A 9,310-nucleotide genomic window follows, 5' to 3' on the forward strand; every position below is an offset into this window, starting at 1 on the left:
ACTTGAAATCTCTACAATGCTCACAACCCATATATCATACATACACCATTCTCTTTCCTTCCCCTGGCCTCCGGCTCTCTCCATCAAGTGTAACAGTCTTCCTGCAGAAGACACTTGCGTCCCAAACTTCAGAAGCCACTCTTGGGTTAACAGACCCAATCTGGTACAGATTCTGTGCTCCATTTAACCAAATCCTATTCTCCCTCTGCAGTGTACCAAAGCACTGCAGCTCAGAGCATACCTCTCACTGTTCCAAATCCTTATATTCCCTTAGATGTTTCTCCCTTTTCTTACTTAGAAAAATTTAACAATAATGGTTAAATCAATATCAGGTTGATGTTTTATATCTGCCAACTCAGTTCACTTACAGAGGATTTATAACTCTGAAGACTAGGACTGTACCATTTAACAGCATTCAGTGCACCTAGCAACAAGTTTTAATATTTTCACTTGTGATACGTTGGCAGTTTGCAAACTTTTTATAGAGAAAATTCTTTGAAGCATATATGCTATCTGTACGTTGACCATCTAATACTGAATATACATATTAAGATTCTTTTTTATACTGTTTTCATTTCACTTTACTCATTTCTCACGTCTCATATCACACTAAGGGAGATATACTGGAGGAGAAAAGACTCGCTAGCAGTAGAGCCATTGAAAGTTAGCAACAATTTTATGGTCTACAATTATGGCAGGGGTAGTAAGCACATTCAACAGCGCTCTCTCTCTTTACTGTGATTTACTATCCCTGTATAGACACTAACAAACTCATACATGAAAATTGTATGCAAACTTTACAGGTTGTTTATTCAGAAAAATCAAACTCAAAGTGTTCTTCTCTTCAATATCAGCAACTCTGTAAATGTATTTTCATTGTATGGGGAAAGGTCTTTTTGCCTTGAAACAGGTAGTAAAACATTAGTATCTGTGATTAACTGAAAAAGAAATCATTGCTAGAACATTATCAGTGTTCTCCTATAGTCCCAGCTTTTTGCTAGATAGATTCTGTTGCCACAGATTAGCCATGCTGAACTCTCAATGACAAATCAATTAATTCCAGACTAAGAACTTCCTAGAATCAGAAACTTTTTACAGTAATAACTACAATGATGTTGCTCAGCATCCAGCCCTGCAAACAGGCTTATTACATTCTTATATGACAACCTAAAATCAATGACATGGTCACATAACTTTACTCAATTGCCAGGCCGTATCAATCAGCATCAGTATCAGTCAGAGTGAGAATAAAACAAATACATCTTCAGGGGGAAAAACTCATACCCATTCTTCCCTATTACATGTACCAATAGCGGCTCTCGCTCTTACATCTGCTAGTTGATGGCTCTGATATCCTCTCTTCTGTTCTGATGAAGTGTAGTTTACATTTCCTTTGCTGTTTGTTTCTTTCCTTTGCCATCGTAAAAGTCATAAACTGAATGATTTATTTTGTTTTTTTTAAAAGCAGCATGTAATTCTATAGAATTCTCTGTTTCTCACCTGAAACAGACGTGTTGGATAGTTTGATTGCAGCTCTTACTCATTTATACCTCGGAGACTCTAGGGAAAGCCTTCAACCTGTAATTCTTAATGATAACCAGACGGTACTGCTAATGGAAACTCAAAAACTAAACCAAAACAACAACAACAGAAAAGACAAAAAGGAAAAAGAAAAAATCAAACCAAGAATGTACTAATAGTAAACATGTAGCAAAGAGGAATTTCAGAATATGTTTTTATACACATATACCGCCACCACGTACCATATACATAAAATATATATATATATAAATAAAAATCAAAACGTCAACGTTTTTATTCCTATTATCCCTTATACAGTGTATTCTAAACTTGTTCAACAGGTATAGTACAACTTTTAAGATTTCAAACAAAACTTTCTGATTCAGCTGCTATCTTGGCTGCTATTAATTAACTACAGTTTAAAATCTTTACACCACCACCCAAAATAACAGAAAAAATAAAGCGAGTTAACTGATTTTTCAGCTAAGCTCTCTTGAGAAATCAGAGGAGAAAACTTTAAACACAGAATTTTAAGCAGAGGAGAAAGCCTCTTGACCTTATGTGAGGCAGCAGCAGCCACACTTCCTTTAAGTGCTACAGCATCCCAGTGTTCCTACAATTATAGGCTTCTACAAATGTTCAGTTCAAAGTCATGTGCATTTTACCTACACACACGAAGCAGACTGTCCTTAACTAGTTTCACCAGCTGAATAGAAACTACAAACAAGTACATGACTGAGCTGTTATCAGGCACTGTGTGTGCACATTGTGCCAGGGCAATAAATTTCTACTTCATGTGTTCCACAAAAATAAGCCATTAAGCCAGTCCTGAATACGTCAACAAGTTTCATCTCTTGCCAAATGGCCTACAGACCAAGAAAGCAGTAGTTTCTGCATGAATTTAAATAAGGTCATACCAATTTGCACCTATTAGTTGCTATATGTTTGCAAAAAGTCACTCAAGGGTAACATCAATAATATACTTTGCTAAATAAATAGTACGTGATTAATTTGTCCTAGCAGTTGTCCCTACACAACGCATATTCCATTAATGGGATCCCAGAAGACTTGTAAGTGTTTTCTCCTATTGCTGCTCCCAAGTCTAGCTAAAATACGAAGTACTTCTGAAGTTGTGCACAGATAATTCAACTGTTAAGCCGGTCTTGTTGCAATGCTGTAAAAAGAAATTCCAATTATATCAAACATGTATCTTGATCTTCAACAGGAAAGGAGAATTAAAAATGCACAATGCACATAGATTGGGAGGGGAAGAAAAGACAATTATCAAGCAGTGCTAGTAAGATTCGTATGTTTATTTTAAGAGTATAGTAATTGACTTAATTTTTAAAATGTAATTCTGGTTTTAAAAAGAAACAACCATGTTTGATTTTTGCATGAAGAAGAGTCAATAAACGCTGTAAATACATCTCCTGTTAGTTCAGATTTCCTCCTGACGTGACAGACACTGCCTTTTGTTGTACTTCTTGTCAGTAAAAGATAACACATCTTTTGTCACCTTTGCTGTCGGTCTTCAAAATTCATAAATAACGCAAGCAAGAGAAAGCACCGCTCTGACCAGAGACTGTGACAGTTTGCTGCTGTGGAACACTGTAGGTATTGTTTTTAATGATGAAAGAGATGACTTAAAGAATAAGGTTTGAAGGAGACAAGTTACAGTATGTTGCCATTTCATGCAGTAACTGCGTATGGTTTCTTCTGGTGAGCGCTTTGGAGTCTGTGGGCTCTGCCCTGGGCACCCGTACCAACAGCCTTGGCCAAGCAGGTGCTTTCTCATAAATGCCAGTTACCTTACATGTGAGCCTCTGCAGTTTAGAAAGCTCTCAACAATACAGTACGTCATATGGCTATACATACAAGGGCAGATACCTTCAAATGAGGCGGCCACAATTAAGCTATATAAAAAAGGTTTTATGATGGAAAAATCATTACAATTTTCATTAGAAAATTCCTGCAAGTTCTTCTCCTATTGCCTATATTCCTACAATATGTCAATAATAGATGACGTTATAGATGACCACAGTTAAGTTCTGCTGAAAGTCAGTAATTAGAGCCATATCTGATTAATTATCAGAAGCACAATGGAGTGCTGAGCAGTGCAGTCTGATTCATGAGCTGTTAAATTAGTAAACTGGAGAACAAGACACTGATACGTGCCCGCTACGAGGCAGACTCACCCTTGAGGTAAAATTTCTGCAATGAGGAGAAATAAACTGAATCCTAGCACAGGATAAAAGCATTATCTCCTCCTGTGAGGGTGAATCTAGACTAATTTAGATGAAATTTAGATTTGAACAAGTTCAAAGCTGCCCACATCCATTCTTCTACTCGGCCACATCATTAGCTCCTATAAATTCCTGCAGCCGCACCGAGCCCAGCTGAGTTACACCAGTTGACATCAAGGATGGTATGATTGCAAGACACCTTTTCCAAGTCAGAAAATCATAAGTACATTTTAGTAGCTGACCCAAATCATATCAAACCACATTACACAAATATCCCTTGAAAATATGACCGGATATCAGATTTTCTCCTGCTGTTCCTAATGCGAGTCACTGCCTTAACAAAAGTTACTCCAGTCAGTAAGTTCCCAGCATGTTCTGTCACTGAAATCAATCCTCCACAAGAGGGACAAATATTTACCTGTACATCCCCACCTTTCACTTTAATAATGAACATAACATAAATAGCCGGGTGAGAGAAGAAATGAAAAATGTATAATCTAGGGTGATATTTTATTTGCTCATCAGAAAGTTACTCACCCCAGCCAAGAAGAATTTTACAAGGTGCACATAAATATTACACATAGCCTAATATGACACTCTAATCCTCTAAAATAGCTTTTTCAGGGCCACATGATGGATCATATTATTGTTAAATTCCAGTGACTCGGGTGCATTTCATTTCTTTGACTTTCATTGGAAAGCCATTAACCAAGTATATGATAGGATACACGGTTTTCTATCAGATTCAGCATATCAAAAGTATGAAGTTGCCCCTTCCAATCCTCACACCAGACTTTTAGTCAGAAAATGCAAGTCCCATTGCAGTTTCAAAGAAAACCCCAAACCTAAGCACCTCCAAGCTTGTCTCAGTCTTCACTAGAGCAGCAGTTATACAACCTTTTAAAAATCCTCCAGGCTTTTTTACATGTATCTGTGAAAATGGCCCAAAGCACTACAAATATTGTCTGTAGTAATGCATAAGGTTCTTTTGCTTAAGATTGAAGATCAGCTTAATTTTGGGGTACTCGCCATTTTTTCTTCAGCTTTGTCCAGGCAGCAATTTTCCCAGCAAATGGTAGTGACCAAAAAGCTATCCCCGGACAAGTTCCCCCACAGAAAACTGCAATATGCTTGTGGCCCAAATTCTGAGTGCCTTGGTAGCTAACAGATAAAGCAGCCTCAGCAGAACTGTCTCTTCTTTCCTGAGATTAGAACCCTCCAACTCACAGCACAATACTTCACTCTTGCAATTTCTTTATTTCAGGCTGTATCAGTGGGGAAATTCCCTTTCACAGAAGAGCCGAGGCCTCTTAATCAGTTACATCTCTGAAATCAACTTAAACATGACTTACACTTGTTTTGTCCTTTTAATGATTTTTTTTTCTTCCAAAGAAAAGATAGCTCTCTGTTTTTAATTTTCACTCACAACCGTTTCTGCTCCATTGCTAAAAAGAAACTGCAGTTAAAAGGCACTAAACAAGAAAATTCACCATAAAAAGTGTACATGGACAAAGCATGGAAAATATAAATAATAAAATGACCACAGGACTCATATATTCTGAAATACACGCTAAAATTGAATCTCTGGTTAATAATGAACATGGTATAGCCTTAAATGATTTTCAAGTGCAAAAGATTCAAGCAGAATAATTCCCTAGCACAACCTTAAAAAAAATAGTATTCTCAACACACACAAAACAGTGCCAGTGAATTCAAGTCAACTACAACATATTTTTTAAGTCTTTGAATTGTTGCAGGTTTGTCACTAGAATTACACGGTGGGACACAAACGTGTCTGGTCCCCAGAGTCTAGCCTATAAGATGTCCACAGAGATACTCCCATGGTAGCATTCTGTACGATATATTTTTCTTATATTCTTCACCTGGACCCTCATCCTGCAAAATAATCACGCTTATAGGCTGCCTATTGACTGAACAGCAATGTAGAATTCAACAACTCAGCAACATGGAATGACAAAACCACTATTCATGTACATCAACATGTACGTGAATATTTTGAGGTTGTCAGAATTATCTGTTGTCTTCATACAGTAAAAACTTAAGGACAAACTGCAGCATAATGCTCCTACATTCTTTCTCTGCATCCTCTGGGAAAATCACGGAATAATCCCCATTTTGTAAAAAAGCTATTTCATTCTAACTGCCCATTCAGCAATGCTTAGACACAGAGCTCTAGCAGTTTCATCTGGTTACAAAGCCAATCATACTAGACTAACCCAGAACTATGCAGAAAATAAGTAAAAAAAAAGGCCAGCTTGGCAAACTACACCCATTGCTGGGTAGTGCTGATCTCAGCATGCATTACACACCAGTCCTTTTCGTAGCATTTCAACAAGGTCAAGAGAATACAATCAGCTCCTGGCATCTTCTTGTATTCACTTCAGGATGATCTTTATAATTACTTACCCAATAATCCCTAGTGCTCTCTCAACATCTAACATTTTACTCCTCGCCTATTCCTTGTCCCTATCACACTAATGAATAAGCTTTTTCTTCTTCTACAGTTGCATAAACTATTCTAAGTAACCAATACTCATCCTTCTATTTCCATGTACGAGTCAGTCATCCACAAAGAACAGTATATTGATTTCTAGAAAAAGAGGATACATGCAGAACTGCAGCCTAGGGGGCTATTTTTAAACAAACAAACTGCTGACTTAGTGAAAGTACCAACTTGTCTGTCAAAACAAACTCTTACTAAAACTTCAAGAGTTCCTTTTGAGAAGCTGTTCAGAGTGATTTTTCTTCTACCAACATCTTTGCAATTTTCTTACAATTAGCAAGATACATGTAGCAGAACCTAAGGCAAATCTAGTAACAGAAATATAGCTTGCACACAAATGGTAGCTATTTAAGTGGTAAAGAAAGCATCTTCAGTCACTAAAATCTGTTCTGATAAAGCTGGCTATAAAGATAGAAAACTAATGAAACCCCTAAAAGCACTACTGCAAAACACTCAGATGCAAAATAATCATATATAGCAACCACAGGGCAAGGCAGGATTTGCAGAACAACCAGCAAAACCAAAGTTAAAACATCAACATCCATAATCCCACCACTTTTCTGTTTCAAAAAAGGTTAAGTATTTGCTATCTACTGAGCTAGGAAGAACTAATTCCTGATGCTGTTTTCATAGTCAGGAAAGAACATCACACTGGCTTTACAGTTATATGGAATGGGTCTTCTAGCAAAGAAAAGAATTAAAATAAAATGAAAAACTTGACTAAGAAGGCTGTCTTTCTGTGCTTCGGTGTTCACCTGACCACCTCCAGGAAGCAAGAAGGAATTCTCCAGCAATACAAAGAACCGCTCAGTTAAGTGCGGTTCATCTATTAGTTACTGCTAGAGACAACAAACCCAGCTCAACAGCTGAGGTTAATAATATAAAGCTGCTGTTGGAAACAACATGCCCTCCGGCACCAATTCAGTAGCATCCAGGTGTCCCTAAGTGTAACATACTTGACAGGGAGAACACTACGTGCAGTTAAATTTTTAAGCCATCAAAATGAAAAGCATTAGGTCCATTTCTTACACTAATATATGAATTTGCCTATTAACACTGAGCATTTTGCATAGCAATGAGGCAGTTTAACTAAACGGCTCCAAGGCTCAAGAGTTCACATTACTTGTTATCTTTATACTTTAATTAAATTATCAGTTTAGAATTTCTACTTGCTTCATCTTGTGCAACCAAAGAATTAAAGGAAATTATAGACATGTATGTGCCCTGCCTATTGTCCTAAACATTTTGCTTGCTCATGAAAATATCTCACCTGCACAGGGATTTCTGTCTACCCAAGGAAAAAGAAGTGAAATTCTGAAACAACTACAATGAAATTAGGTACCTAATTACAACTGAAATCGCATTGCAACTATCACTCTAAATAAGTTCTTATAATAACTGAAATAAACATTAATGAGCACACAGTTATACCATCTTCAAAACTTTGACTGCACCTCCTTTGTTTTTTGGTGGCAGCCAAAAAGCCAACAAAATGTTGGGCATCATGAGAAGCCCTGAGACCATCACACAGGGTATTGGTTTAGCACTGCAGAGGACCTGGATGGGCCCAAGTTTTGACTACTATGAGCAGTTCTGGTCTCAGCTCAGGAAGGGCAGTTCAAATGGTCAAGTGAATGGAGCCATCACCGCTCAAGAGAGGCAAAACAATGTCTGGGACTGTTTGGTTTGGAGGCTACAGCCAAGTTTTACAAAATGATGAAGGCGCTAGATAAACTGAATGCAGAACTTCTCCCTACAATACCAGACCTAGGGGGCAGGCAGTGAAAGCAACAAAAAATGTTACAACGGGCGAAAGCGTACACTGGGAGGACACCTGCATGTTTGGTGTCCCTAATGACGCAGCTGTGGCTGGCAGCAGGGAATATTGGGGGAAGCAAGCGGCCAGATTAGTTTCCCTAAATCGCACCTCCTCTCTCCATTGCCTGGGACAGATCGCTGGGTTGGACAGGCCACTAGTCTGACACAGTGCGGCATTTCTGACAGTTATGGAGATCTCCATTACGCTCTGTAAGCCTATATGGCTAATGTCTGTCTTTCTTTTCATTGTTAAGAAAAGTACACAGGCTTGGTGGGCAGAGGGGCTTCTACAGCATTTTTTGAGTGGTGCATTGCACTAAACCAACAATATGGGGGAAAAAAAAAACAGTTGTGAAGGTGGCTTTTGCCAGTGCGGCAGCCCTCCCTCCTCCAGGGCGAGAGCGCGCTCCTGCAGACAGGGCAGACGGCGGGGGTCCACAGCCTCCCCCAGCCAATTCCAGCTGCCACGCCAGGTCAGCACGAGCTACTTACACATTTTACGAATTAAGACCTTAGAAATCATCATTGCAATGAAATCCAATTTGTCTCATTAGCTTATTTTAAAAGGCAGAACCTCAAATAGTTCAAATTCCCCTTTGACAGGACTGTCACCTATTGCGTCCTCAGCCATCTCTGGGATTCTCAAAGGTCTTTTAGATCATCTGAACGCTAATTAGCTTAACATATCTAAGCTAATTTCTAAGATTTGCATTTCTGAAGTTAAAGGCATGAAGCTAATTTACTGCTAGAATCAAACAATGTAACTAGACTTAAGGAGCAAATAACGGCTGAAATGAAGGGCTGACACATACTGTATTGCTACAACGCTTAAAGAAAACAAACATCAGAGTCATTTTCAAAACCAAACAGCGGCTGTTGCACAAGGAGGGGAGCAACCTCTTAAAGTGAAGCAGAGGAGAAAGATGAGTGAGTTACACAGTGAAAGCCAGGTAGATTAAAAAAAAAAAAAATACATCCTCGTTTCCTTTCACTCTTACTGACACTTGAGTAGCTGTTCTGGGGAAAAAAGAAAAAAAAAAAGCTTTAATTTGCTATTTTAAATATATATATAGATGGTCCTGGATATATGTTTATCGTGTATTTTACGTGGAGAGCACGACAGACCCCGGTCCCTGCATTTAAGGGCACGCGTGTCCCGCGTTGCCCCGGGCCCGGCGGGCGCTGCTGCCCGCCCCGCCGCCCT

Source organism: Charadrius vociferus, unplaced genomic scaffold, assembly GCF_000708025.1.
Source record: "Charadrius vociferus isolate BGI_N301 unplaced genomic scaffold, ASM70802v2 scaffold650, whole genome shotgun sequence".
Taxonomy (NCBI): domain Eukaryota; kingdom Metazoa; phylum Chordata; class Aves; order Charadriiformes; family Charadriidae; genus Charadrius; species Charadrius vociferus.